Below are 24,940 nucleotides of genomic sequence, written 5' to 3'. Positions count from 1 at the left end.
CAATCAACTCATTTTTTTCTTCGTCCATTCATTCATGCGTCTATTATCAATTTATCAATATTTATTTAAAAAATATTGAGTAAGCACATTCCCAGTACCACAGGAAGACAGTCTCTCCTGATCTCCATCCTTTTATCCCAATCATAGTTACCCTTGCCCCATGTCTCCATGCACTTTTTACATATCTCTATTAGTGTTGATCATACTCTATAGTAATTTATTTTCTTCTATGTTTCATCCATTAGAGTCTAAACTCCTAAAAAGCAGAAGCAGTGCCTTGGTAATCTTCATATTCCTAGCACCATGCATTTTACGTAGAAGGCAATCAAGAAAGATTGAACGAATAAATGAGCAAATGAGTAAGTGAGTGAATAGACTAATGAATGACTTCCATACTCACTGATGAACAGAATGTGTTATACTCCATTTAACGTTATCCAAATAACAAGTTATATTGCTGGCATTAGCTGAACATCAGAAAAGAGGTACAAAAAAATGTTGCCACTCTTCAGAATCGACTTCATTTAACTGACTTGCACAGAGCTACATTCTTAGCTTATCAAGTACTTAAAAAAAAGAAAAAATAGATATACATGATGTTTTTGACTTCAATTAAGTAACAGCTCCCTCTACCGATGGTGGGATAAGTATGAACCTCACAATCAACCATGATGCCACATCTCCCTGAGCCAACTTGGCAAGGTCTAAAGCAAGGTGATCCAAAGATCAGGCAGCCTGCTAGACTTAACACGCCCAAGGAAGAGGTCAGGGGCAGGGCGCTGGCTACACTAACAAAGCAGCCCCGTCCTCACCCAAGGACAAACGCAGCTGTAATTTTGCAGCACAGAAGCATTCGCGGCTCCCCCTTCCAACAAGTCTTTAAAAATGCTGATCTGGAAGACTGAAGCAACCCACTTGAGACTCATTCTCAGTATGGCAAAAGTTCTGAAACCCAGACTGCAAAATCTCAGGAAGCAGCTGGGTTCCTAATTAAAACAAATCGTTAATAGATTTAGCAGTCCAAATTTATGCTTTTCAATTAAAAATGCTATTGCTGTTGGTATATCTGCGCAAGGGTATATGTGTTTGGGTGTGTGTGCGAATGTGTGAGTGCGTGTGTGCATGTGCAAACAAAGACGCCTACGCTCCAGGCTCGGGGTATTCCAGAGTTTAAGAGGCTGTCTTAAAAGCTGGGTCAAAACTAACATATAAAGTTTAATTGAATCAATTCTTAATTGTTTTGGTGACTTCCTTGAGTCTCTACACATGTTTCAGAAATAGTTGTGTGTGGACAAATAGGACTTTCCTATCACAATTCTTTTCAGAGCTTTTTTAGCTGTTTTGAAAATGTTATCGACCTTTTTGGAAGGTATTATTTTCTGTTTAAATGCAAAAGACATTTTAAAGTGTACACTTTTTTCTTAAGTCCATCAGTAAGTCAATAGAAAACACCCTTACCTCAGTTCCCAGTTATATATGGGTATAAATGGGAGACCATGTCTCCAGGTGAACAAGACAAATTTTATCAATGAGATGGACATCCTTTCCTTGGACACAGGTTATCAGAAAATGTACTAAGCAATAATTTATGGTGCCCATAAGCAGAACAATTAACTCCTTTCTCATCTGGAGGATAAGTTCATTTGTCTTCATTCTATTCGGCAATTGCTCTACTTACATTACCTGGGGGCTCTCAGGGTACCAAGTGCTCAGGAAAGGAGCTGAGTCCTGGAAACCAGTTTCTGGTAAAACATGCTTCCATTTCTGTTTTAGGAGGAATCATTGCACTGCTTTTACCACTTCAAAGGTTCTCTGAATTATATTGGCACCTTTATAATCTATTTATCCTGAACTAAAATACAAATGTTTAGTCAAAAAGCTGATAGAAAATTCATCAGAACTATCAGGAGTGACATAAAGACTAATAACTTGGAATCAGGAAGAGGAAAACGTGAATTCCAGATCTGTGTATGTGCTGTTTAATGGTGGACAGGTGAGGTCAAGTATCTGGAAGCCAGTTTGTCTAACTTTTAAATTCTAAAAACTTATATTTTATAAATTATGAATGTGTATAATTTAAAAGCTCAGGGGTTGTTAGATTTCAAGATAAACTTCTAAAACATCTGGCAAAAAAACTGGCACCATGAATGAACCATGGTAGGAGCATGGTAATTAGGTGATAGAAAAATACCCACAGAGAAATTTTGGAATAATTCTTAGCTACATTTTTGCCTTCTCTTTCCCCTGACCCCAATCCTCCTTTAGCCCCCATCCTCCGATGGCATTCCCATTCTTTCTGACTTGCTGTGCAGGTTCTACCAAGCTTATGCTTCAGATTCCAAACTAATGCTGGTTGAAAAGGTAGACTTTGTCTGACACAAGGATTCATGAACTGGTGCTCCATGTGGGTGTAAACCTCCAGCAGTTGCGTGCAAGGTTGTGTTTGTGTGTATGTATACATGAGGACCCGGAGCTTTCCTCTGCTTCTCAAAGGCTCCATGACACAAAATAAAAGCTGTGATCTGCTGCTCCATAAAACTTGTACCTGAAATTCTAGAAAAATATGTTTAATAAAACAAGCCAGGCCAAATGACACCATGGTAAGATACTGACAACGTGCATGAAGAAGCCTAATGTGATTTGAATGTAGGACATAATAATTTAAAGTTGAAGACTGTAATCTCTAGAGCAAACACTAAAAAGAGAGAAATAGCTAAAAAGTAAACACAGAGAATAAAATGGAATACTAAAAATTGTTGGATTCACACAAAGAAGGCAGGAAAGGACAAACCAAAAAGAAAGACCAAATGGGGTAAAAGAAAACAAATACAAAGAAGGATGATTCAAAAAAACATATTAGTTACTATCTTAAATGCAAACGAATGAATTATTGCACTTAAAGGGCAAGGATGGTCAAACTGAATAAAAAAAAAAAAATCAAGACTCACCTATATGGTGCTTACAAGAAATGTACCTTACATATAAAAATACAGGCAGGTTGAAAATGAAAGAGTGCAAGTAAAAGATCCTCCATTACATCAATAAGCACAAGAAAGCTAATGCAGCTGTATCAATAACTGAACAAGTAGATGTCAAGACAAAGAGTATTACTACAGATAAAGAGATATATTTCACAGTGGTAAAATAATTTATCAAGAAAATGTAATAATGCTAAATGCATATCCACCTAATAATGACTTCAAAACACATGAAATAAAAATTAACAGATCTTAAAGGAGAAATAGACAGATACTTGGAAATTTTAACATAATTGTTAAAGTTAACCCTCTCTACATAATTGACAGAGCAAATTTCTTAAAAGGCAGACTCATCTCGTTGCCTGGTTGCAAAATTTTCTATCATTTTTTTGTGTATTTAAGGGGAAAGTTAGCTTTTAGAAATAGGCTATATTATATAATTGATCCTTCTTTAGATGGTGTGTTAAGAAGATGTTTTGAGGCCAGGCATGATGGCTCACACCTCTAAACCCAGAAATTTTGGAGTCTGAGGCAGGAATCTTTTGAGCCAGGAATTCGAGATCAGCCTAAGCAACATAGTAAAACCCCCATCTCTACAAAAAAATAGAAAAATTATCCAGATTTGATGGTGTGCTTCTGTAGACCCAGTGACTCGGGAGGCTGAGGCATTAGGATCACCTCAGTCCAGGAGTCTTAGGTTGCAGTGAGCTATGATGATGCCACGGCACTCTAGCCTGGGAGACAGAGCAAGACCCTGTCTCAAAAAAACAAAACAAAACAGATGTTTTGAGAATAGAAGCAAGATACCTTGTTGAGAAACTGAGGAAATTAGTATATATATTGTGTGTTTGGTGGGGAGGGTCCTTGTCTGAAGTTTTATATATTTATTTATTTATTTTTATACAACATCTGTTTTCCCTCCTTTTCTTTTACCTGCCTATGGTTCCTCTGTCTCCATTCTCTGCTTTTCAAATGTGTACGATTTACTTTCTTTTTTTTGCCTCAGCATAACCAATTCTCAATATGAAAAGCAACAGATAAGCCAGAAGAAAGCAGGCAGACCGGGATGAACTTAGCTGCTGCAATTGCCCGGAGGGCCATGGCTGTGCTCTGGTTTCTGGAGGCTGTTCATTCCCAGGCCATTCCAGCCCAGAGCCTAATTCACCCAGCTGCTTCCAGCCACAGGCCTGAGACTCCATTCAGGAGGGCCAGTAAGTGCGACCTACATCCCGGACATTCCTGATGGCAAGACAAGAATGCAAATCAAGCAACATTGTTGGCTGGATAAAAGCTATCATCACCCTGGAAGGAATTAAAATAAAAAATTTAGGAAGAATTATGTAATGGTGTGTTGGGGAATCACTGAATCTCAGGTCTGCAGGTGGTCTTGGAGCTTAGCTAAGTCAGCTCTTTCATTTTACAGGTGAGGAGCTGCAATCCAAGATGGGGAGTGACATCATATTCACATTCTCTCTTTGGCTTTAAAGATGATCCTGGTACAAAACCCATTTGGGCTGATGCCAAGGCAGGATTCTGGCAATTGCCCTCCACCCCCTGCCACCAGATGCAACAGTGAACTCTGCTTCCTCTGTGAGAAAGGGGGTAGCAGTGAGGTGGGGCGCAGAACACCTGAACCATCAGTACACATTATAGACTAGGCCCTGAAGGAAATTTCCCAAGGTTTCCCTGATATGCTCCAGCTCACCCTTCTTAGAATAGTTTCAGCATACATCCTGCCTCCCACTTCCTCCTCCCTAGCCAAGGATGGCATCAATACAACAACCCTCCCAACAAAAACACTGTGGGGCCTTTCCAACCTGCTTCAATACCCACTGCCACTTTTCCATCAGAAACTCAAAATGCTGACCCATTGCCCTGGAAGTAATAACAAAATAGAAGCAATAACATACCTTCGGGGGGGGGGGGGTGAATTAATTCATATGGCCTTTAATTTTAATATGAATTTAAGTTTCCATTATGGACACTATACAACATTTCTTAGGAATTTCTACTTACAATATATTTCTGGGGTGTTATTAAATGAAATGCCATGCTATTTCTAAGAAGTATGTCAGGATTATGCATTTTCATAAAGATTAGACTTCGTGGCCCTCTGCCTGGTACTCAGTTAGAATGGAGATGTTAGAGTTCACAAACTTCTTCCCAGAAATATCTGGAACTATCTTACTAAGGACACAATCTAGGTGCTTGTCATGCACTTATTTAGGAACTTGTACTGAGGTCCCCTGTGACCAGTGCTCCAATCTCATTCCATGTACCTTTAATACAGGCACATGGCAGTGATGGTACTGCCCTTGGTTTTTGTAAGGAGAGTGGCCTGTGTGTGTGTGTTTGTGTGTGTGCATGTGTGTGTGCATGTTTGGGCTACTATAAATAATTTAAGGGGATGCATTAGATAGAGATAAATATTCCCATGCATAACATATTTTTTCCTGTATCTCAATGAAATGGAAGGGATCATGATCTAGCAGAAATGGGCTCCAAGTCAGATCTGAGTTCAAATCCCAGATAAACTACTTAAGAGCCCGGTCACCTCGGGCAATCTATAGAACCTCTTTGAACATCTGTTTCTTCAGCAATAAAATGGAGATTTAAAAAGATATCCCTACCTTGGACCTTGTGTTCTGTGGATTAGAGATAATAAATGTAAAGTGCTTGGTATTTCACGGTGTGTGTGCTCAACAAATAGAATCACTCAGCATTATTCACAGCTCAAATTATGGCAGAGCCGTCGCTGAGTATCCACGACTACTGACCCTTCTTGCAAAGCCACTTGGCAGAGGTATATTTAGCTCATTGCTCCAGAGGGATGTTGGGGATCATCCGCTTGAAATAAACAAATTCAATTACTCTGTAATGTAGTTGTCTGGGGTGATTCACTTGCTACCCAGAGGTTTGCAGTGAACACATTAGAAGAGTTTGCATATTCAGGGCAACTGTTGAGGTGTGGGATAAGGAATGCATAACAAATTCCACAGGGTTGTACCCAGCAATTCTCAGGACTCCTTGAGACTGAGAGCAAACCACAAAACTGGCCTGAAAGTGAGGGAGGGAGGGGGAGGGAGAGCTCTTGAGATTCTACTGCTGACTACTGAGGTCACCTGACCCTGACACATAACTTTTACTGAGTTGACTATATCTCAGTTCCCGTAAGTGCCTGTCCCTTATGCTCACTTTCAAGGACTTGGCCAATCTCCTTTTGTAAATAGAACAATGCTTTATATTTCTCTATTACTCTGGAGTGACTATATCAATAATGCAGGAAACGCATCTGTCCAGCACAATGAGATTATTTTTCTGATTTCGGTTGACAGTTATGGTAATAGTTTGGCAAACAATCTACTCCACCATCAATGACTGCAGATTACAGCTGTTTTTAAAAATCTCAGCCACTTCTGGAAACTTGGAAGATGGATTGCATATTGAGAGAAAGATGGAAAGACATGCCATAAGCCTTTATGGTAGAAAAATTCTTAACTCTTTCTGTACATAAAAGGCTAAGGAAATATTGGGGAAGGCAAAATGTGCACTCTATGGATACACTATATAATGAGAACAAAGTGAGAAATGACAATGCGGAGACATCACCTGGACAGTCTCCCATTGCCGGGGGGCCATAGGCGGTAGGGAGAGCCTGAGACATTTCAGAGAACTGCATTTTATGCAGATAAATTTTCCAAGTCACCCAGGAGTTACTGCAAATATTTATATAAGAGAAAATTGAGAAAGAATATTCTCTTCCATATTGGTCTTGATATGAGCTACCAGCTGGTCAATGATAACGACCCAAGCCTGGGATTTTCACGTTTGTTGAAAAAACAAACAAAACAACACGCACAAAAAAAAATATGATTTACCTCTACTTCTGCAGAGGTGATGAATAAACATTGATATTTCTAAAAATTAGAGCTTCATAAGTCATAACAAAACATGTTCTTTTCCTAAAAGTTCATAATAGTTCTGAGAGAGGCTGGATTTTTGACATATATTTTCTTTCCCCCTTCAGGATTTTGTTCATTACTTCTGTTTCATAAGAAGCAGAATGCTGATTTTGCCTGTGACCCTGGCATTTGGCCAGCCATTGTTACCCAGGGACCAGGAGACAGAATGCTGGCTGCGCAAGACTCCCAAGGTGCTGGACTTCTTCCCCTCTGAGTTAGGCGGCAAAACCATCTGGAAGAGCCGTGGTAGAGGGGAGGGATTGGGTTGTGCATACTTCTCATATCCAGGTGAGTTCATTTTTCTTGTGAACTTTTCACCTAGGCCCCAATTAGTATCCTATTAACCTCCTTAAATATGGAATTGCTAAGATCTTAGAATACTCCAAAATGGACTATTAGCCAGCCCATTTCCTGGCTCCATCAGATGAAAATGCCAGAGTAGGTCATACAACAGAATTACCTTGATTAATTTCAGCTCTCTTGCATGGGCCATGATGTCATGCAAGTTAAAGGAGATTCAAATTTAATGCATCATTTCAATGACTGATTAAACATGGGATTTAAAAAAAAAATTTACAATTTCAGGTTTATGAGGATTTCCCATTTTAATATGACAAACATTTCAAATGTTTTAAATTGATCAATTATACAAATGGTGACTTTCCTTAAATGCAATTTTTAATGTGCATGTTCTCTGAGGTCTAATGTGGAAAAAGGTTTATTATCCCCAGTAACTACTATGTTAGATCCGAAACTGTCAGCATTATACCCCTTTCCTATCCATGGATGCAGACTGTTTTTTAAAAACACTATGAAGATGCCATTTCTACTCCAGAATGGCATTTCCAAATATAAATGGCTTTGCTAAGGCTAAAAAAAGCAACAAACTTCATATCCTTTATCATACATTCCTAAAGGACTGCCTTTAAAAAGTCCTTAGAAAGAAACATTGTATGTTTTAACATCTCATATATTGGTGCAATTTGTTTACAATAGTCAGATTTAATTTGTTTTCATGCATAAAGCAACTTTAGAGACTTAGTAGCAATTTCAAATATCTCAGCACAGTATGTCAAACAAATCTAAATTTTATCATCACAAGTAAACTTGTTTAGGTGAGAGTATTTGTTTCTTAAAATATATACTATATCTAGTTCTTTAAAAGGCTACTTGTTTCTGTTGAATCATTTTACTTAGAAATAACAAAATCTTTGAATGCAGCAGTTATGCTATAAAGTCAGGGTTGTGTCTCTTTTGTGTTTAGAATTAACATGGCCACATCCTGCTCCTGTAAACACTGAACCTGGCTCAGCACACTCCCGTCCTTTCCGGATGAAAATGCAACTTGTTTTCCTCATTTTGACTATGAAACTTTTAAATCATACCACATTTTAATAATCAGTGGTTCCGGGCTGCAATAACCTACAATGTACATTCATTTTTGTAATTTTGCTAGACAGTAGAAAAATATCTGATGGCTTTATGAAGCACCTCTGAACTTCAAATTTCCACTTTTCTGAATCAGGGCTTCACGGATACCCATTTAGCACAAGCAAGGCTGCGACATCACCTAGAGCAAGTGCCTATTAAAGGGATCCTGGCTGTCCTTCCATCTTCTCTTTTTTTTTTTCCCTGATCAGTTCACTGATCACTAAGAAACCAGTTGTGAACGGCTTGCTACCTTTTAGAAACTATCTCTATAAATAAAGAGTTTGCCACGATCAAAGAGACTGAAAGCTGCAAATGGATATTTATGCTATTGAGCCAAATGTAATGTTCGTAAAGATGAGGGAGCTTCAGCACCACACATCTCTACTCTCTGCGATCCAACTTCTCTCTGAGATTCAAAACTGAGGGATTCTGCTCTCTAGGATCTAGATGTCAAAGTGGCCTTATCTGACACCAGAGATATTCTGTTCTTATATATATATATATATTTTTTTTTTTTTTTTTTTTTTTTTTTTGAGACAGAGTCTTGCTTTGTTGCCTGGGCTAGAGTGAGTGCCGTGGCGTCAGCATAGCTTACAGCAACCTCAGACTCCTGGGCTCAAGCAATCCTACTGCCTCAGCCTCCCGAGTAGCTGGGACTACAGGCATGCGCCACCATGTCCTGCTAATTTTTTCTATATATATTTTAGTTGGCCAGATAATTTCTTTCTATTTTTAGTAGAGACGGGGTCTCGCTCTTGCTCAGGCTGGTCTCGAACTCCTGACCTTGAGCGATCCACCCGCCTCGGCCTCCCAGAGTGCTAGGATTACAGGCGTGAGCCACCGCGCCCGGCCTGTTCTTATATTTTAACATCAGATTATTCCAATCCATGCTCCACCCTTTGGTTGCCTTAGTTAGCAAATTAGGCAAAAGTCTAAGACATCATTATGCCACGACATCAGAAAAACCATGCAGCTCAGATAGTCATCAGGAAAATATTATACTCCCAGACTTTAGTCATTCTTTTCTCCATCTGGGAATATAGAGGAGCCTCTTTAACACATTTAGATATATTCTTAACATCTTTATCTATCCATGTACTTTCCAAACAATGTGACTTTACTGTATTTATCACCCTTTATTGAATTAGTGCCATCGGAATATCTTTTGACTTTCAGTGGGATCTGAAAGTGTACCCATGTCATAGAACCACAACTTTTATTTGCAATTACTCAGTAGAAGCAAAGTAGGCTTCTACTTGTAGAGAGTGTGCATTTGGATGTACTGAAAATCAAATTATACCAACAAATGTTGCAGTACTAGCTCTAAGATGGGCGTAAATCCTTTATGTTCCTCAACACCAGTTACCTAAAAGTTCAGTAGTTTACTAATTATCTAAAATCCCACAAAGCATGTGATCCCAAACCATATGACCTTTTGTACAGATAATTAAAAGGCAAACCTCCAGGAATCAACTTATTCTGTTTGTCAGGAAATTATTATACATACTCTGATGTTTGATCGAAGACACCTTAAAGGGCTACTGTCCTAATCAATATACAAATTTGAGACATCTACAATGTGATTGGCACCTCCTTAGTTGTGGCTGTAAAATACCAGCACAGTGTGTGAGCACAGCCCTATTCTTAGTTCCCTCCATTCAATCCAAGAGAAAAGATTCTTGAGGGTATGGTCTAACTTTTTCATTTCTATTTGTACCCATTTCTCCATGTCTTTAGCCCAACCCCTGCTTTTAGAACAGTCTTTCATGAAATGACCCCTGGATTATTATAATAGCCAACTCTTATTCTGTCCTCCAGCACCTTTCCCCTCGACAACTGCCAGCACATTGATGGACCTAAAATGCCAATCTGCCCACATCAGCATGGCCCCAACCCCTCGGCCTGGCACACAGAGCTCTTTGGGAGCTTGAGCATCAGCCACAGGGCTTCCTTCCCTGTGCTACACGGAATCCCTCGTGGCTTCCTGACAGCACCACACAGGCTCAGGCTGTCACCTCTGCCTGGGTAGTGACGCTTCAAAATTCAACTTAAGTATTGCATCATCACAGTAAAGTTTACCAGCCATCTCCCCCTACCCCAGCAGCTCATATGTCTCTTTCCCCTTTCTCCTCCCAACTGCTAGTCTGTACGAAATCTGACATGACACTACACTCAATTACAATTTGGGGGCATTTGCTTGAAATTCCTTTCCCACTAGTCAGTGAACCCAAGGAAGAAGCCACAATGCATTCCTTGATCTAGTGTGATTTGTTAACATAGCAGACGTGAAATGAATAGTTGCTAAATCTAACAGTTTTAAAGAAAAGTATGTCTTCTGTTCTCTGTCGACCATGCCAGAAGCAGGCAGGTATGAATGTCTGAATTCCCAGCTGTGAACACAGTGAGCAAACTCTCTCTCTCTCAACTCTATCTCTGACCCTCTCTCTCTCACCTCTATCTCTGTCTCTATCTCAATCTCTCTCTGTGTGTGTCTGTCTCTCTCTCTCTCTCTCTGGACATCAGTTTCTTATTTGTTTTGAGTGAATATGACAAATAACTGAAAAACCTGACTCCTTTGGGTAGAGTGGGAAATTTTAGATTGTTTTCCTAAGTTGCTTCCCCAAAGTTGCTCTTGCATCTTTTCTTGGTGTACTCTGAGACCCTCCTTTGCAAAGTATCAGAGCTCACTTCTCATAGATTAGGCCTGCCTCACCGTACAGTAATATTAAAAGAGATGAATTTTCCAAAATGAGGCTAGCCAGTGAACTGTGATGCCAGAATAATCCCATTACTTTCAGAAGCCTGAGTCTGTTACAATCACTCAAGTGTAGCAATGCTGTATTTTAAAAGGCAAAGGATATGGTCGCTGGTGGGAGGTTGTTTTCCTCAAGACAGAATTCCCAATCTTTGAATGCTTGGATGTCAACAGAGGCAAAGCCTTTAGAGAACTCATTCAGATCATTAAAACAATCCCAAAGTGTTTACTAAAATGGTCAAAGAAGTCGATACCAGTTTTGTCCAGTTGCCTCCTGCCTGAGATAAGGTTAAAGTAAGTGGGCTTCTGTTTCTAAGCAAATGAATACCCTAATTTGATCCTTTCTATATTAGCTCAGATCTGATAGCATTCAACTGTTTTAGAGTTAGGATTCATGAGGAAGGTTAGAGAGTAAGTCAGCAAATCTGAAGAAGAATAGCCCCCTGAAAGAACCTTTCATAAAAGAGGAGGAAGCAGAACCCTTAAAAAGTAGCAATGCTTCACTCAAATCCATGTAACTCTACATTTTACTATTTAAAAAGTTGACCTTAGATATGGGTTAAATATATGCATGGAGTAACCCACATTTTGTTGGAATGCTTGGGCTCTAAAAAAGTATTTCTCAGGATTAAGTCTTTGGCCCACTGATGGGGCTGTAACGGTCCTCTAGAAGGGCCAGGAACTTGCCCCCCAAATTTGGAGTTCGTTCTGCACTGTTTATGTGCAAATGATATGAAATTCCACTGGATGTTGGTAGCTATTAAATGCGTTATGAAGAGTTACTAACATGTGATATTGATAAACTAAAATTAGCATGCTAAGGGAGTTTACTCTAGACCTTAATCCAGTATGGTGCCGGGAAGTCTGGCTGCTACAAAAAGCTTAGCTATGTTGTGAAGCTCCTATCATATGGGTTGGCAAGCAGATTGTTGGAATTCCCATGGTTTCCAGGAAGTAGGCTTTGCTATCAGTGCATCATTAGTCTCTTATTGAGTTGTCCTTGATTTTTAATTGCTGCTAAGGTTGTATTAATATTTTACTTTTGTTGACTGTCAGGTTCTTATACAGTTGTTTTGCCTTACCATTTTGTCTGCTATACCTGAGTGCAGTGAGCCCAAGTGTCTTAGGGGCCCCTCAGTAGCCTGACAAAGCATGTGGCACACAGGTATGGGAGGGATGCACAAGATAACATTTATTGAGACTAATGAGTCTTAGTACTTTCATTATCTGGTTTATTTAATTGTCGACACAACTTAAACACTAGGTAATTTTATTTTTGTTCCTCAGACTCTTCTAATCTTTTAGACCAATCCTCTAATTAAAAATATCCCACTGTTTGAAATGGTTTACTTTTTTCTCTCAATATATGTGTTGAAAGTATCAAATATATTAAGATAACATAGTAGCCCAATAAATACACATATATTATTCACTTGGATTAAATAATTACTTGGGTGCAAAATTTGTGAACATTTTACTTTTTTGGTTTTTGCTGAGTCATTTAAAAGTAAGTTTCAAAAAGGGTGACACTGAACTAATAATTACTTCAGATGCATCTCCTAAAAATAATGATATTTTCCTATGTAACCATAATAGCAATATGACTTCTAAAATATGAAAAAAAACTATTCTATTTTATTATCTAATATCTCATTTCTAGTCTATATTAAAAATTATCCAATTTCCCCAAAATGTCTTCCATAATTAATTTTTGAACCAGGATCCAAACAATGTTCACAAACTGCATTTGAAGAATTCTTCCCTACCCATTTAAAAAAAGTTCACATTTTTTTCATATATAAACATGTTTATTTCCTTTGCTTTACAAAAATGAGATCATGTTATATAGACTTCTCTGCACGTTGTCACTTGACATTGGGGAAAATCCCTCTACATCAGCTGGTATTCAACCCTTTCCCTATTGAAGACATTTTCTTTGTTTCCAACTCTTTGCTACAGTTAACATACTTGAGCATATATTCTTACCTACTGATGCTTCCATTTTTGAAGTTGATTCCCAGGAATAAGATTACTAGGACTAAGGTATCTATAGCTATAATTTAATAGATATCTCTTGATGACTTTCTGAAAGTCCTGTAACCATTTACATTTGTAGCAACTAGTTGTTGAATGTAACTGTTCACTTGAATCCTTACCAGTAGTAGGTGTTTTACTTCTCTTTTTACTTTTTTTCTGACCTGATGGACACAAAATATATCATGGTATTCTAATTTTCATTTTTCTATCTGCTGAGGAGGTTTAATATCTTTTTATAAGTTTCTTAGCCATTAGGATTAGTTTATATGATGTCTATGCAACTGCTTTGTAGACCTATTGGATGGTATATTGTCTTTTTATAAAACTGAGGTGAAAGTCACATAACATAAAGCTAACTAACCACTTTAAAGTGAAGAGTTCAGTGGCCTTTAGTACATTCATAATGTACAATCACACTTCAATCTAGTTCCAAAATATTTTTAACACACCAAAAGGAAACCTTGTACCTTATTAGTTACTCCCCATCCTTCCTCCCCTAGTCCTCTGCTTTCTGTCACTGTGGATTTACCTCTTCTAGGTATTTTTTTTTCTTTTTTTTATAAGTTTCTATTTTATAAGTGTGCCCATCCCCCAGATAGTGTGTATTGCACCCATTAGGTGAAAAAATTCACATTTTGAAGACTCCAGGCCAGTTGGTTGTAGATTATACTTAATAATTTTGGCAAGATTAATCCATTGGTAATGTGTACTTCATGTTGTGTCACATTGGGAATTATACAATGTCAAGTGCTCCTTTCATTAATGAGGATGTTTGATTTGTTAATTTTGTTAATGTGATAACTGCTGGACTTAGCCATTGTAACAGTACATTTTTTCATCTGTAATTAATAAGTACTCTGTAGGGTGATTGTTTTCTATTGTTGTTGTATCAAATTACTTCCAACACAGCAGCCTAAAACAACACAAATTATTATCTTACATTTCTGTAGATTAGAAGTCCAACACAGATCTCAGTAGGCTAAAATTTTATTGCATTGGCAGGGCTACATTCCTCTCTAGAGGCTTTGGGGAGAATCACTTTCCTTTGGATTTTCTGGCCTCTAGAGCCCAGTCACATTACTTGACTCCTGGCCTCTTTTCTCCATCTTCATAGCCAGCAATAGCCGGTCAAGTCCATCTCAAATCACATCTCTCTTACCATCCTCTGCCTCCTCCTTCCACCTTTAAGAACCCTTGTGATTAAACTGGGCCTATTCAGATAATCTTGTATAATCTCTTTATTTAAAAATCAGATGATTAGCCATTGTAATTCCATCTGCAATCTTAATTTCTCTTTTTTTTTTTGAGACAAGGTCTTGCTGTGTCACCTGGGCTAGAGTGCAGTGGTGTCATGATAGCTCACTGCAACCTCAAACTCCTGGGCTCAAGCCATCCTCCTGTCTCAGCCTCTCAAGTAGCTGGGACTGCAGGCGTGCACCACTACACATGGCTAATTTTTCTGTGTTTTGTAAAGATGAAGTCTCAGTCTTGCTCAGACTGGTCTCGAACTCCTGGCCTGAAGAAATCCTCCAATCTCAGCCTCCCAGAGTTCTAGGATTACTGAGCCACTATACCCAGTCCCTTAATTTCCTTTTGCCACATAATCTAATGTATTCACTGGTTCCAGGGATTAGGACAGAAACATATTTTGGGAGGTCATTATTCTGCCTACAGCAGTGATACTTTGGCACTGTGCAAATAACCTGTTCTGTTCCCCGACTACATTTCACTTAGCAGTTTTAACTTCCCTTGATAAACCTTGGTTGCATTAGTAATTGGGTGATGCAAGCATTGGGGGATGTGCATTGATGATTCTAATCATATTATTCCTTCTAGCGTTATTAGCTAGCATTGTTCTCTACAGAAAAGCTCTACATTATCTCCTCTCCCTACATGTTTTTCAGTATCACTATGGGCTCTTGTGTTTTTGAAGTATTACAATAAATTATAATACATTATCACCATTTTTGGATTTGAAGTACCACATTTGGCTGGTGGGAGCCCTTTAAATCTGTATCTTATGTCCATTTTACATATGTCCTTGTTTTCTGTCACAAGCACATGCTATAGGCTCACCTTGTATTGTCTCTGAACAAGATCTGAAATCAGCTATTTCTCTACAAAGACTCTCCCTCATCCCTTTGTTCAAAAGACAGAAATAGTACTTAGAAATCAAGATCTGAGTGTTAGGTATGCTCACTGCAACTGGGTATCATTATTTCTAGACTAGGAACAGATAGGTAGATAAAGATAAAAACATGGTCATGAGTAAATCATGAGTTTATATGGATATTTCCAATTAAAATTTAATATTGTAGGCTTTTACTTAATCTAAAAAAGATTTCTAACTTTTTTCTGACAGTGAAATTTTGTTCCTAGTTCCATAATATAGAGAAAAAAGAAGAGATTCAAAATTACTACTAACAATAATAATCCTGTGTAAATTTAAGATTTATTTTCAGTTCTTTCTGTTCTCAGAACACATCCCACTAAAAATCTATAGTCAGAATAATGTTTAAATTTACTGAAATAAGTATTGCTTCTGTGTTTTTATCAGTTAAAAAACGTTAGTTTTATTCTTTCTGTTTTATTAAATGTTAGGGTGAATTTTGTTCATTTCAATTTACTGTCATTCTTTGATTATGTAAAATAGTTACATCATTCAGAAATCAAACCTACATAGAAGGTGTCCTCGGTAAACTTTCTCCCCATCCCATTTCCCTCCAACTTGTTCCCCTTAAGCTCTCAATTCAGAACCCTCCTATTTAGTTGCTGATTATCTTTCAAATGTTTCTCTTTGGAAAAATAAGCACACACATGTCCTTCTATGTTTTACATTAGAGGAGTATGCTACTCTTATATCCTTTCATTATTTTTTTACTCAGAAATGTATCCTAGAAATCACAGAGTAGATTCTGTGTCATGATCCGACACAGATGGTATAATTTCTATGGGGTAGATACTATCAGTATCAGCATTTTGCAGATGAGAAAACTGAGGCACATAGGAAATAAGCAACTTGCTGAAAGCCATTCAGTTTGTAGGTGGGTTGGATGTGAATTTAAGTAGTTTGCTTTCTTAATCTTTCAACCACACTCCGCAAGCATCCAGGCACACATATATATCTTTTATCTTCCTTTGCAGTCACACTACTGATGCTGACAAGGTTTCTTCTTTTTCTCTTTTTCTTTCCTTCCCCTTGGTTTTCTTTGCCTTCCTTTCTTCCTTCCTTTTTTCTTTTGTGTTTTTCTAACATTGACTTTTAACAAGAATTGAGTCTATGCTGCCTAATTATTATTAGAAGTTTATGAAAGTAGCTCAATTATTTTATTTCATGAATACATATATTATAGTGCTAATACATTGATTGTCAGAGCTAGAAAGGATCTTTGAAATGACCTAATCCAATATCTCCATTTTACAGGTTCCAAGTGCTGAACACAGAGGTAAAAAAAAATTAATCCAAGGTCAGATATTTAGAGGTAGAATAACACCTAGAGCTCAAGTCTCCTAAGTACTAATCTGAAATTATTTTTCACTATAACACAAGTTTCAATGGGTAATACATGAGGAGGCACAGATATCTAAAATCTATAATAATGCAGAGCTCAAGAAAAATGGGCACCATCACTATTTGTTTAAAGCCTTTGACTAATGAATCCAATAATCCAAAATGTCAGCTCAATCTTCTCTCATTCTTAGCTCAACAGTAAACAGTTGACAGCCTTCCACTGAGTACAGTGAAACCTCCTCATGTCATATCTACTCATCACATATGAAGAATTAAAGTACACTGAGTTGTTAGAAAGCACAGCACAAACCTGAATGGCAGTTTAGCAGTTACATTTCAAACATAGTGAAGCTAGGGACACACTCCCAAGGGCATGCCTCTGAAGTGCTAGCCTGCAATGATTGGGAAGGAAACACATTTTTTCACTACTGTGGAAAGTGTACACTGTGTTATCTGTGGGCGCGTTAGTAGGTCTCTCTCACCAACGTCCCAAGAGCAGAGTGTTCACGGTGCATAAAAATGTCTGGGGCAGCTGATATGGTGTCTTACATCTCCAGAATGGAACCAAAGTAGTTCCTGGGGGGATTAGAATCAAGAATTTGACAGCTGTTGTAAGATTGCACTTTACTCTTACCACTGCGAGTTAAAACAAATATCAGGTCAAGCATTATTGTGAGATGAAACCACTGGCTCAGTTCTGGATTATTAACCCAGCAGGCAGTTCTCTTTTGGAAGGCTTTCCTGCTCTGGTGGAAACTCTGGATTCTAAGGGGGCTTTGTTTGTTTGTGCTTTTCCCATAATCAATTGTCTCCTTTTTCCCTCAATTTTTCGTCAAAAACAAAAACAAAAATAAAAAAAACAATAGGGTAGGCAAGTTCACGGTAGTCGATGTTTGAATGTGCTGTTGGTTTATTTTTTTTTAGTTTTGTCTGTTGATTCCTTTTTCTAAATGTTTAAAATAGCAAGACAGTGTTCTGGGAGCGGGATCACGTGCCTGCTATTAGAGGTCTTAGGTTCAGGAAGTATTCTGATGGGCCTCAGAACAACCGCAAGGATGGCAATGTTGAGTGTTTTCTCTGCCTCCGTTCCTTCTTTCTCTCATTTCTAGCCCTTCCTCTGACTTGTCCCAACCAAGGTGGACTGCTCGTGGCTGCTGGTTCAAATCAGGTGCCTCTAAGGTTCTACTGGGCTCTGTTTCTGGTATTCATGCAGATGGAGTCATTAGTGCTGTTATCAGAATGTGACTATGATAAGCAAGACTGCGAAACAGCTCTTAGGTCCCACAGAGGAATTGTCCAGGTAACAGGAGCCCAGGAAAGGAGTTGAGACTGGCCTTGGCTCCTTGATTGATTGATTTTTTCTGATACGTCTTTTGATAAGAAATAAAATTAAAATTTCCTGTCATTCTGGGTTTGGGAAACTCCACAAACCCAAGTGCTGAAGAAGCTAGGAGTCAACAAGATGAAGCTCACCCTCACTAATTAAACAGGGGCTATAACCAATCACTTCCTAGAACATAATGCCAACGTAAAGTAAGCCTGCTTTCGTATGATAGCAAAGATAATTACTATTATATACACTAATGAACAGGGATCATAACCAATCACATCACAGTAACATCAACAGATAAAGCAAGAGACGTTTTCTACATAATACTAAAGGTTGCTACCATCAAAGACCATTAAAATTCTAGAAGCCCGGAGAGCTTCAAAGACAAATAAACTTAGTTTAGAGAGGAGATACAACATTCTTAGGATTCTAAAGAGAAATTTGGAATTATTTACCAATCTCAGTGTATTGAAACATTTAAATCTGCATTTAAGAAATCAGTTAAGTTATGGTTCAGATTTCTGACTGAAATATCAAGTCACTCCTTTTTAAATGCATATTTCTTTGGTGTTCTCGTGTGTGTGTGTGTGTGTGTGTGTGAGCGTGTGTGTGTGTGTGTGTGTGTGTGTGTGTTTATGTCCCTTGGTACCCATGGGGTATTGATTTCAGGACCTCCCTTGGATACCAAAATCTGTGGAAGCTCAAGTGGCTTTTTATAAGCTGGTGTATGATTTGCATATAACTTAGGCACATTCTCCCATATACTTTAAATCATCTCTAGATTACTTATAACGCATAGTACAATGTAAATGTTATGTAAATAGTTGCAGTACTGTATTGTTAAGTAAATAATGACAAGAAAAAAATATCTGTACATGTTTGGTACAGATGCAATGATTTTTTCTGGTATTTTGCAGGTGAGGCTGGTCGAATCCACGGATGTAGAACCCATGGATCTGGAGGGCCTCTGGATGTATAATGTATGTATGTATTTTTGCAAGAAGAAAAGCAGTAACATATAAAACAATTCTATTCTCCTATTTTATTCATTAATTTATCGTGTATTTGACAAATGCTTATCTAGCTTTTACTTTGGGCCAGGCACAGTCCTACGTGGTTTACAAATATTGACTCAATTGACTCTCACAACAACTTAATAAGTTCGATACTATTATTATCCCTAGTTTAGACTTGAGGAACCTGAATCACAAGGAAGCTAGGTAACCTACCCAAGTTCACAGTGCCGGTAATATTTTTTTCTAAGAGAGTTTTGACATAGAGGAAAATTCCTCGAGTTCTTTTCTTTACCTCATATCTACCAACAAGATTTCTTGTGTCAATTCCTTCCATTTAGGCCTGGGGAAGAAGGTTGCACTTCTGGTCAGGCTGCCTTCGTTCTGCTCTATGGTAGTTTCTAAATGCTTGTGTTTCCTCTGTTGCCCCGTGCCTCACCATGAGTATTCTCATGAGTTTTTCAGGTTTGCTAATATGCAAACAAGCATACATATAAGAAAGGAGACTCTGTTACAGAACATCTGAAAGAACATGATCGTGTCAGAAAGAGAAAAGTAAAACAGAAATTATAAGCAATTATCTCAGGGAGTAACAAGTTCTAAGAATAACTCATTCCTCTCTCTTTCTGACTCACAAGTTTTATGGAATCTCTGGATGCAATACTGCATTGGCTTTGAATTCAGAGGCCTCAACTTCCTATCACAAGTGTAACTGAGCCATGAAGAGTGCTAAACTCTGGTCTCAGATCCGGCCAGCACATGCTTACACCCCCACACACCTTTAGATGTAGCGTTAAAGTCAATTTGGTCACCTCTACACAAGAAAATTCCAGGCTATTCAGTGTGGAATATTATGGAAGAATCAGAGGTTTCACTCCATACTAATAATAATGATACCAGAATGGCAACAATATTGCCAATTTATTGAGTGTATCCTATGTTCCAGGCACTGTGCTTTACAGTTGCATAGATTACCTAATGTAATTCCTACCCTAATTGTGCCTCAAGTATTACAATTGCATTTAACTGCATTTATGATTTGAGGAAATCAAAGCTCAAAGAGTTAAATGAACTTGCCAAGTCACACAGCTATGTAAGTGGTAGAGCTTATATAGTTCTCTCAGGCACCAAGCTCTTATGCTCTAGATATTCTTAGATATTGCTTAATAAAATGTGTACCTCTAAGGAAGTATATACATGTTATCTGAAGATCTCACTTTAACAATCACTAGATCATCATTTGTTTGTGCTCTCTTGGACATTTTTTAATTCTTACTTTCATACCAATAAATTATTACTCACCAGAAACTACAAATCCAAAGGAAAGGAATTAGATTTTCATGCTGCCCCAATTTGTGCCTGATTTTTTGTAGATACTCACCTCATTCCAACTAAGAGCCACATATTAAAACCCAGTGGTAAAAACAATTACATTCTGAGTTGGGAATGTAATGTAAAATCTTTTGTTTCTGAATATTTTGTGTGCCACACACTGGTTTGTCCAAGTCATTTGTTGGTACAAAGCAACGGTAGAATAATGCAAAAGAAGGATGTGGTTATTACAAATTAACTACTCCCCCGGTGATTTGAAACACTTGGGGATCTGTTGTTCCTTCTGTTCTCCCAGGGGATGATTATATGTCTATGATGGGGTTGGAAATTCACTGAGAGAACTCACACATCCCTTTGCAAACTGGAACCACATTCTACTAGAGGAGGTTAATCTGCACGGCTTTCTAGCTAATCACCCTGGCATCTGCCTGCTTGTGTGGTACCTGGCACTTCTGATGGAATAGGTGAAGCTATAAAAATACACTGGCTTGGCTCTCTCAGAGATAGAAAAGTCTGCTAAGCAGGAACTGCAGAACTCAGAGCTCCTAAAAAGATCAAAACATGCCCTTTGCTTTATTCACTTGGAACTGATTTGAACAGGCAACAGGAAAACAACACAAACCGGTATCCAGTATATTTGGCAGGGTTTATTGCCAATTGGAATTAACGGAACACTATCTGATATCCTGTTATTCACACCACCACCACCATTAGTAACATTTACCAAGTATAAATTTTACCAGGCACTTGGTTGTCACATACAAATTAGCCATTATCTTCTGAGAATTTATTTACTTTCTTGCCCAAAATTTAACACAACCATGTCTGATAATTTAATATATGAATGCAAATTGTTATTCATATTCATAAATTGAGCTCATTCCATCTCACAAGAGAAAGTGCTGCAGAGTGCTGATGTGCAACAATTGTTTTCTCAAAAACTCTCCTCAGCAGGTTGACTATATCCAGAGGCCTGAATCTACACTGATTCAGCATTTCACATGATGACTCATATATAACATTGAGAAAGCAGTATTCACTCCAGGAGATAATGAGAAAACTCACCTTGAAAGAGTACAGTTTAAACTGTGTATCATTGGGTAGGATATATACATAATCAATATCAATCTGAAAATTTTATATATAACTCTACACATGGATATGGCTGCGAAAGGCAAAAATTACAACTCTCAAGGCCAGTAATGCCCAATCAAAGCCAATAACAGAGGCATCTGGAACTTTTGTCAGCATTAAGATGAAATGATGATTTGTGATTCTCTGTGATTAAAGGCTACATGCTCTACCAAAGCTATCTTCCTTCACGGCAAAATGTCAGCATTACCAAAAAAAAAAGGTCTGCTCTAGGAATATTTGGTGTGATCAGTTTGATATCATAGAAACAATGGCCATAAATTCACAAGCCACTTCCTAATGATACAAGAAAGTAGACCCCAAAACTGGAGTCTGACCTGAAGGCCAAGTGAGTTCTTGACTTCATGCAGGAAAGAATTCAAGAGAGAGCCGACAGAGTAAAAGCAAAAGCAATTTTATTAAAGTAACAAAGAAACAGAAGGAAGGCTTGCTCCATAGGCATAGCGGCAGCTATCTCTCAGAGCAACAGAAAGTAGTACGTTGTGTATAAGCAGGGTATAATGAGCACTGAAGATAACTTGAGGTCATTTTTCTTGGCCATTTGGGTTCTAGCTGGTTTTGGCTGATTTTCTGCTGTCTCTTGTTTTATCAGAGACATTGGTTTGGGTCCTATGAGTCCTTATTGAGCATGGCCTGCTGGTCCCCTATCTCTGCAGTCCCCAACCTTTTTGGCACCAGCGACTGGTTTCATGGAAGACAATTTTTCCAGGGATGGGGGGTGGGGCCGGGGGAGAGATGGTTTCGGGATGATTCAAGCGCATTACGTTTATTGCTCAAACCTCTCTGCTAACGATAATCTGTATTTGCAGCCACTCCCCAGCAGTAGCATCACCACCTCAGCTCCACCTCAGATCATCAGGCATTAAATTCTCATAAAAAGCATGCAACCTAGATCCTTCACATGGACAGTTTACAGTAGGGTTTGTGCTCCTTTGAAAATCCAATGCCGCAATTGATCTGACAGGAAGCGGAGCTCAGGCAGTGATGCCAGCAATGGGAGCGGCTGTAAATACAGATGAAGCTTTTGCTTGCTCACTGCTTAACTCCTGCTGTGTGGCCCATTTCCTAACAGGCCGTGGACTGGTACCGGTCTGTGGCCTGTGGTTTGGGCACCACAGCCCAACCTCAACAATAATGAGGCAAATTTCTGGCCCTAATGCCCAGGTATGGATGCATTTGCACAGTCACAGCCAACTGTCTGGAACACCGGACTCATAATTCCTTATTTACCACCATGCTACAGAGGTCACTGTCAATTTGGGTAATAATTAAAGAAGGAGGATTATTTGCAAGCTACTTACTCTTGGCAGAGAGAAAGAAAGCCTGGAATAATGTTTGCTAGGATGCTGGGACTGATATGTGGTTGAAGGGATCACAGAGCAGGGTGACAGTGGATATTGGTTTCGCAGTACTCTGGGACAGAGTTACTGGAAACAGAATTAAAAGTATATAATCCTGTGTGGCTGGAGAGTTTGAGAGAAAATCCTGGAATCGATAGAGAATTCTTCTTGAATATGCCTGTCTAGTTATAGACCAAACCTTGTTTATTTTTTAATTATTGTTTTCCTTATCTAAATCACTAAGAAGATTCTGTCTCCAGAGCCACAACTCTTTCTAAAGCAAGACATTAACAATCTTCCTTATCCTCCCCTGATACCCTGCTCAACAGTCTTAAGCTTCTGTAGGAATGTGTTGGGACTTCTAGAATGATGGAGCTAAAATGAATAGATCTGGACCTCGATTATTCTCTCTGCCTCAGGCTCTGGAATGATGCCATCTTACGCCCACCTGGGCACAGTGCTTTGATCAGGACACAGACCCTGTCACTGATGTTTATAATCTACAAGGAAAGATTAAACGTCATTACCTTCCCTCCATGCAATATCCAAATAAAGATGACTTTCATTTGGGACCAAACCTTAAGAATATCCAGACCTGCTCAGAGCCATCACTAATTGTTTCTATTTCTCATCAAGAGAGCTTGGCAGGTCCATGACATTATAGCAAAAGTCTTCCCACCAGGACCTTGCCAATTTCAGCTTTAATTCCATCAGTAAACAACTTTGACTGTGTTGGGGAAATTCCATTAATCATTCATGTTCTGCAAAGAATGATACACAAAGGAGCTGTCAGCACTAGGCTGCAACTTTCCATTTGTTTGGTAATTAAGAACTCCAGGCCATCTAATGGTCCTGAGATGCAAATTCATTGCCTGATTGGAGCCACTGAAGGAGCTGAAAAGGATTCACTTGCACTTAAACCTGGAATGTCAGATGATTTGATGGATTTTTCCTGCTCCTCTTAAGTGAATAGCAAGCACATTGCTTCAGGCGAAAATGGTAAACGCTGAAAATCCCTGTGCTTCTCTTAAGATCATAGCAACTGTTTAGGACACATACTTTTTACAACTGAATTATATTTTGATGATACAAGTCTATAAATGCACTTTTTCATTGAATCAAACTTTTACATCACCCAAATATAATGAATTGTGTTTTGATTAAAAATGTCAATGGAATTTTATTTTCCTCTATATGAACACTGTCATTCAGGAAAACAGACCCAGAAAACGTTAGCACTGAAAATCTTCCATGCAACAGGTAAACAGGTAGTATTTTTCAATCTGAGTTGTGCACTACCACTTGTATTTTGAAATCCCAGAGACAATTCGATATGTAGAACTTACCAGGAATTTAGCCACAGCATTAGGAGAGGCTGTGAAACTAATTCTCCGGTAGGCCAGAGATTGCTAGTCGGTTCCCTACTGGTTCCTTATATCATTAGAAAAGTTGAACCACAGTGTTAGGGATCCAGATGGCATTCAAATGCTCTGGGGCCTGTCACCATTTTCTTTCCTTCACTCCCTTCTACCAATCATCAAAATGTCTAGGTGAAAAGTTTATGTTCCGCAGGAAGCTACTGGGAGAGTCCAGCCAGGTGCAACTGACATATTTATGCAATAAAAAAGGACATTTTCAGTGACCCTTTCTGCACAACACACTGTGCTCTTGCCTCTTGGTTCCTTGTTCTTCCAAAAGCCTCTCTTCTGGCTGAGAAAAAACACACTGCAACAGAATTCCAGGACATTTATTTTTATAAATGCTTTCAACTTTAAGCTTCTACATATTTGGATTTCAAGTGTGATTTCTGGTGTCTCTTTAAGTAAAATGTTTTTGTCTACAGATGAATGTGTACTGTAAAATGTAAATTGTAATTGTGGCTTGACAGGACACATTGCTTTTTAAAAATGTAGAAGTATAAGGAAATTTTAGTTTCTTAATGTTAATTTTTTTCTTATAGTTAAGTAGTAAGCAGTCTGCCTTGCATTTAATCCTCTTTTTCAGATACTTCTTCCCAGCATCTTGTTTCCTTGTCCACAAGAAAATATCCTGAAAGAATCATGCTAAAACAATTTTTTCTCAATAGACTATTCTCTAGT

Source organism: Eulemur rufifrons, chromosome 3 (genome assembly GCF_041146395.1).
Source record: "Eulemur rufifrons isolate Redbay chromosome 3, OSU_ERuf_1, whole genome shotgun sequence".
Classification (NCBI taxonomy): domain Eukaryota; kingdom Metazoa; phylum Chordata; class Mammalia; order Primates; family Lemuridae; genus Eulemur; species Eulemur rufifrons.
Note: the sequence above shows the minus strand (reverse complement) of the source record.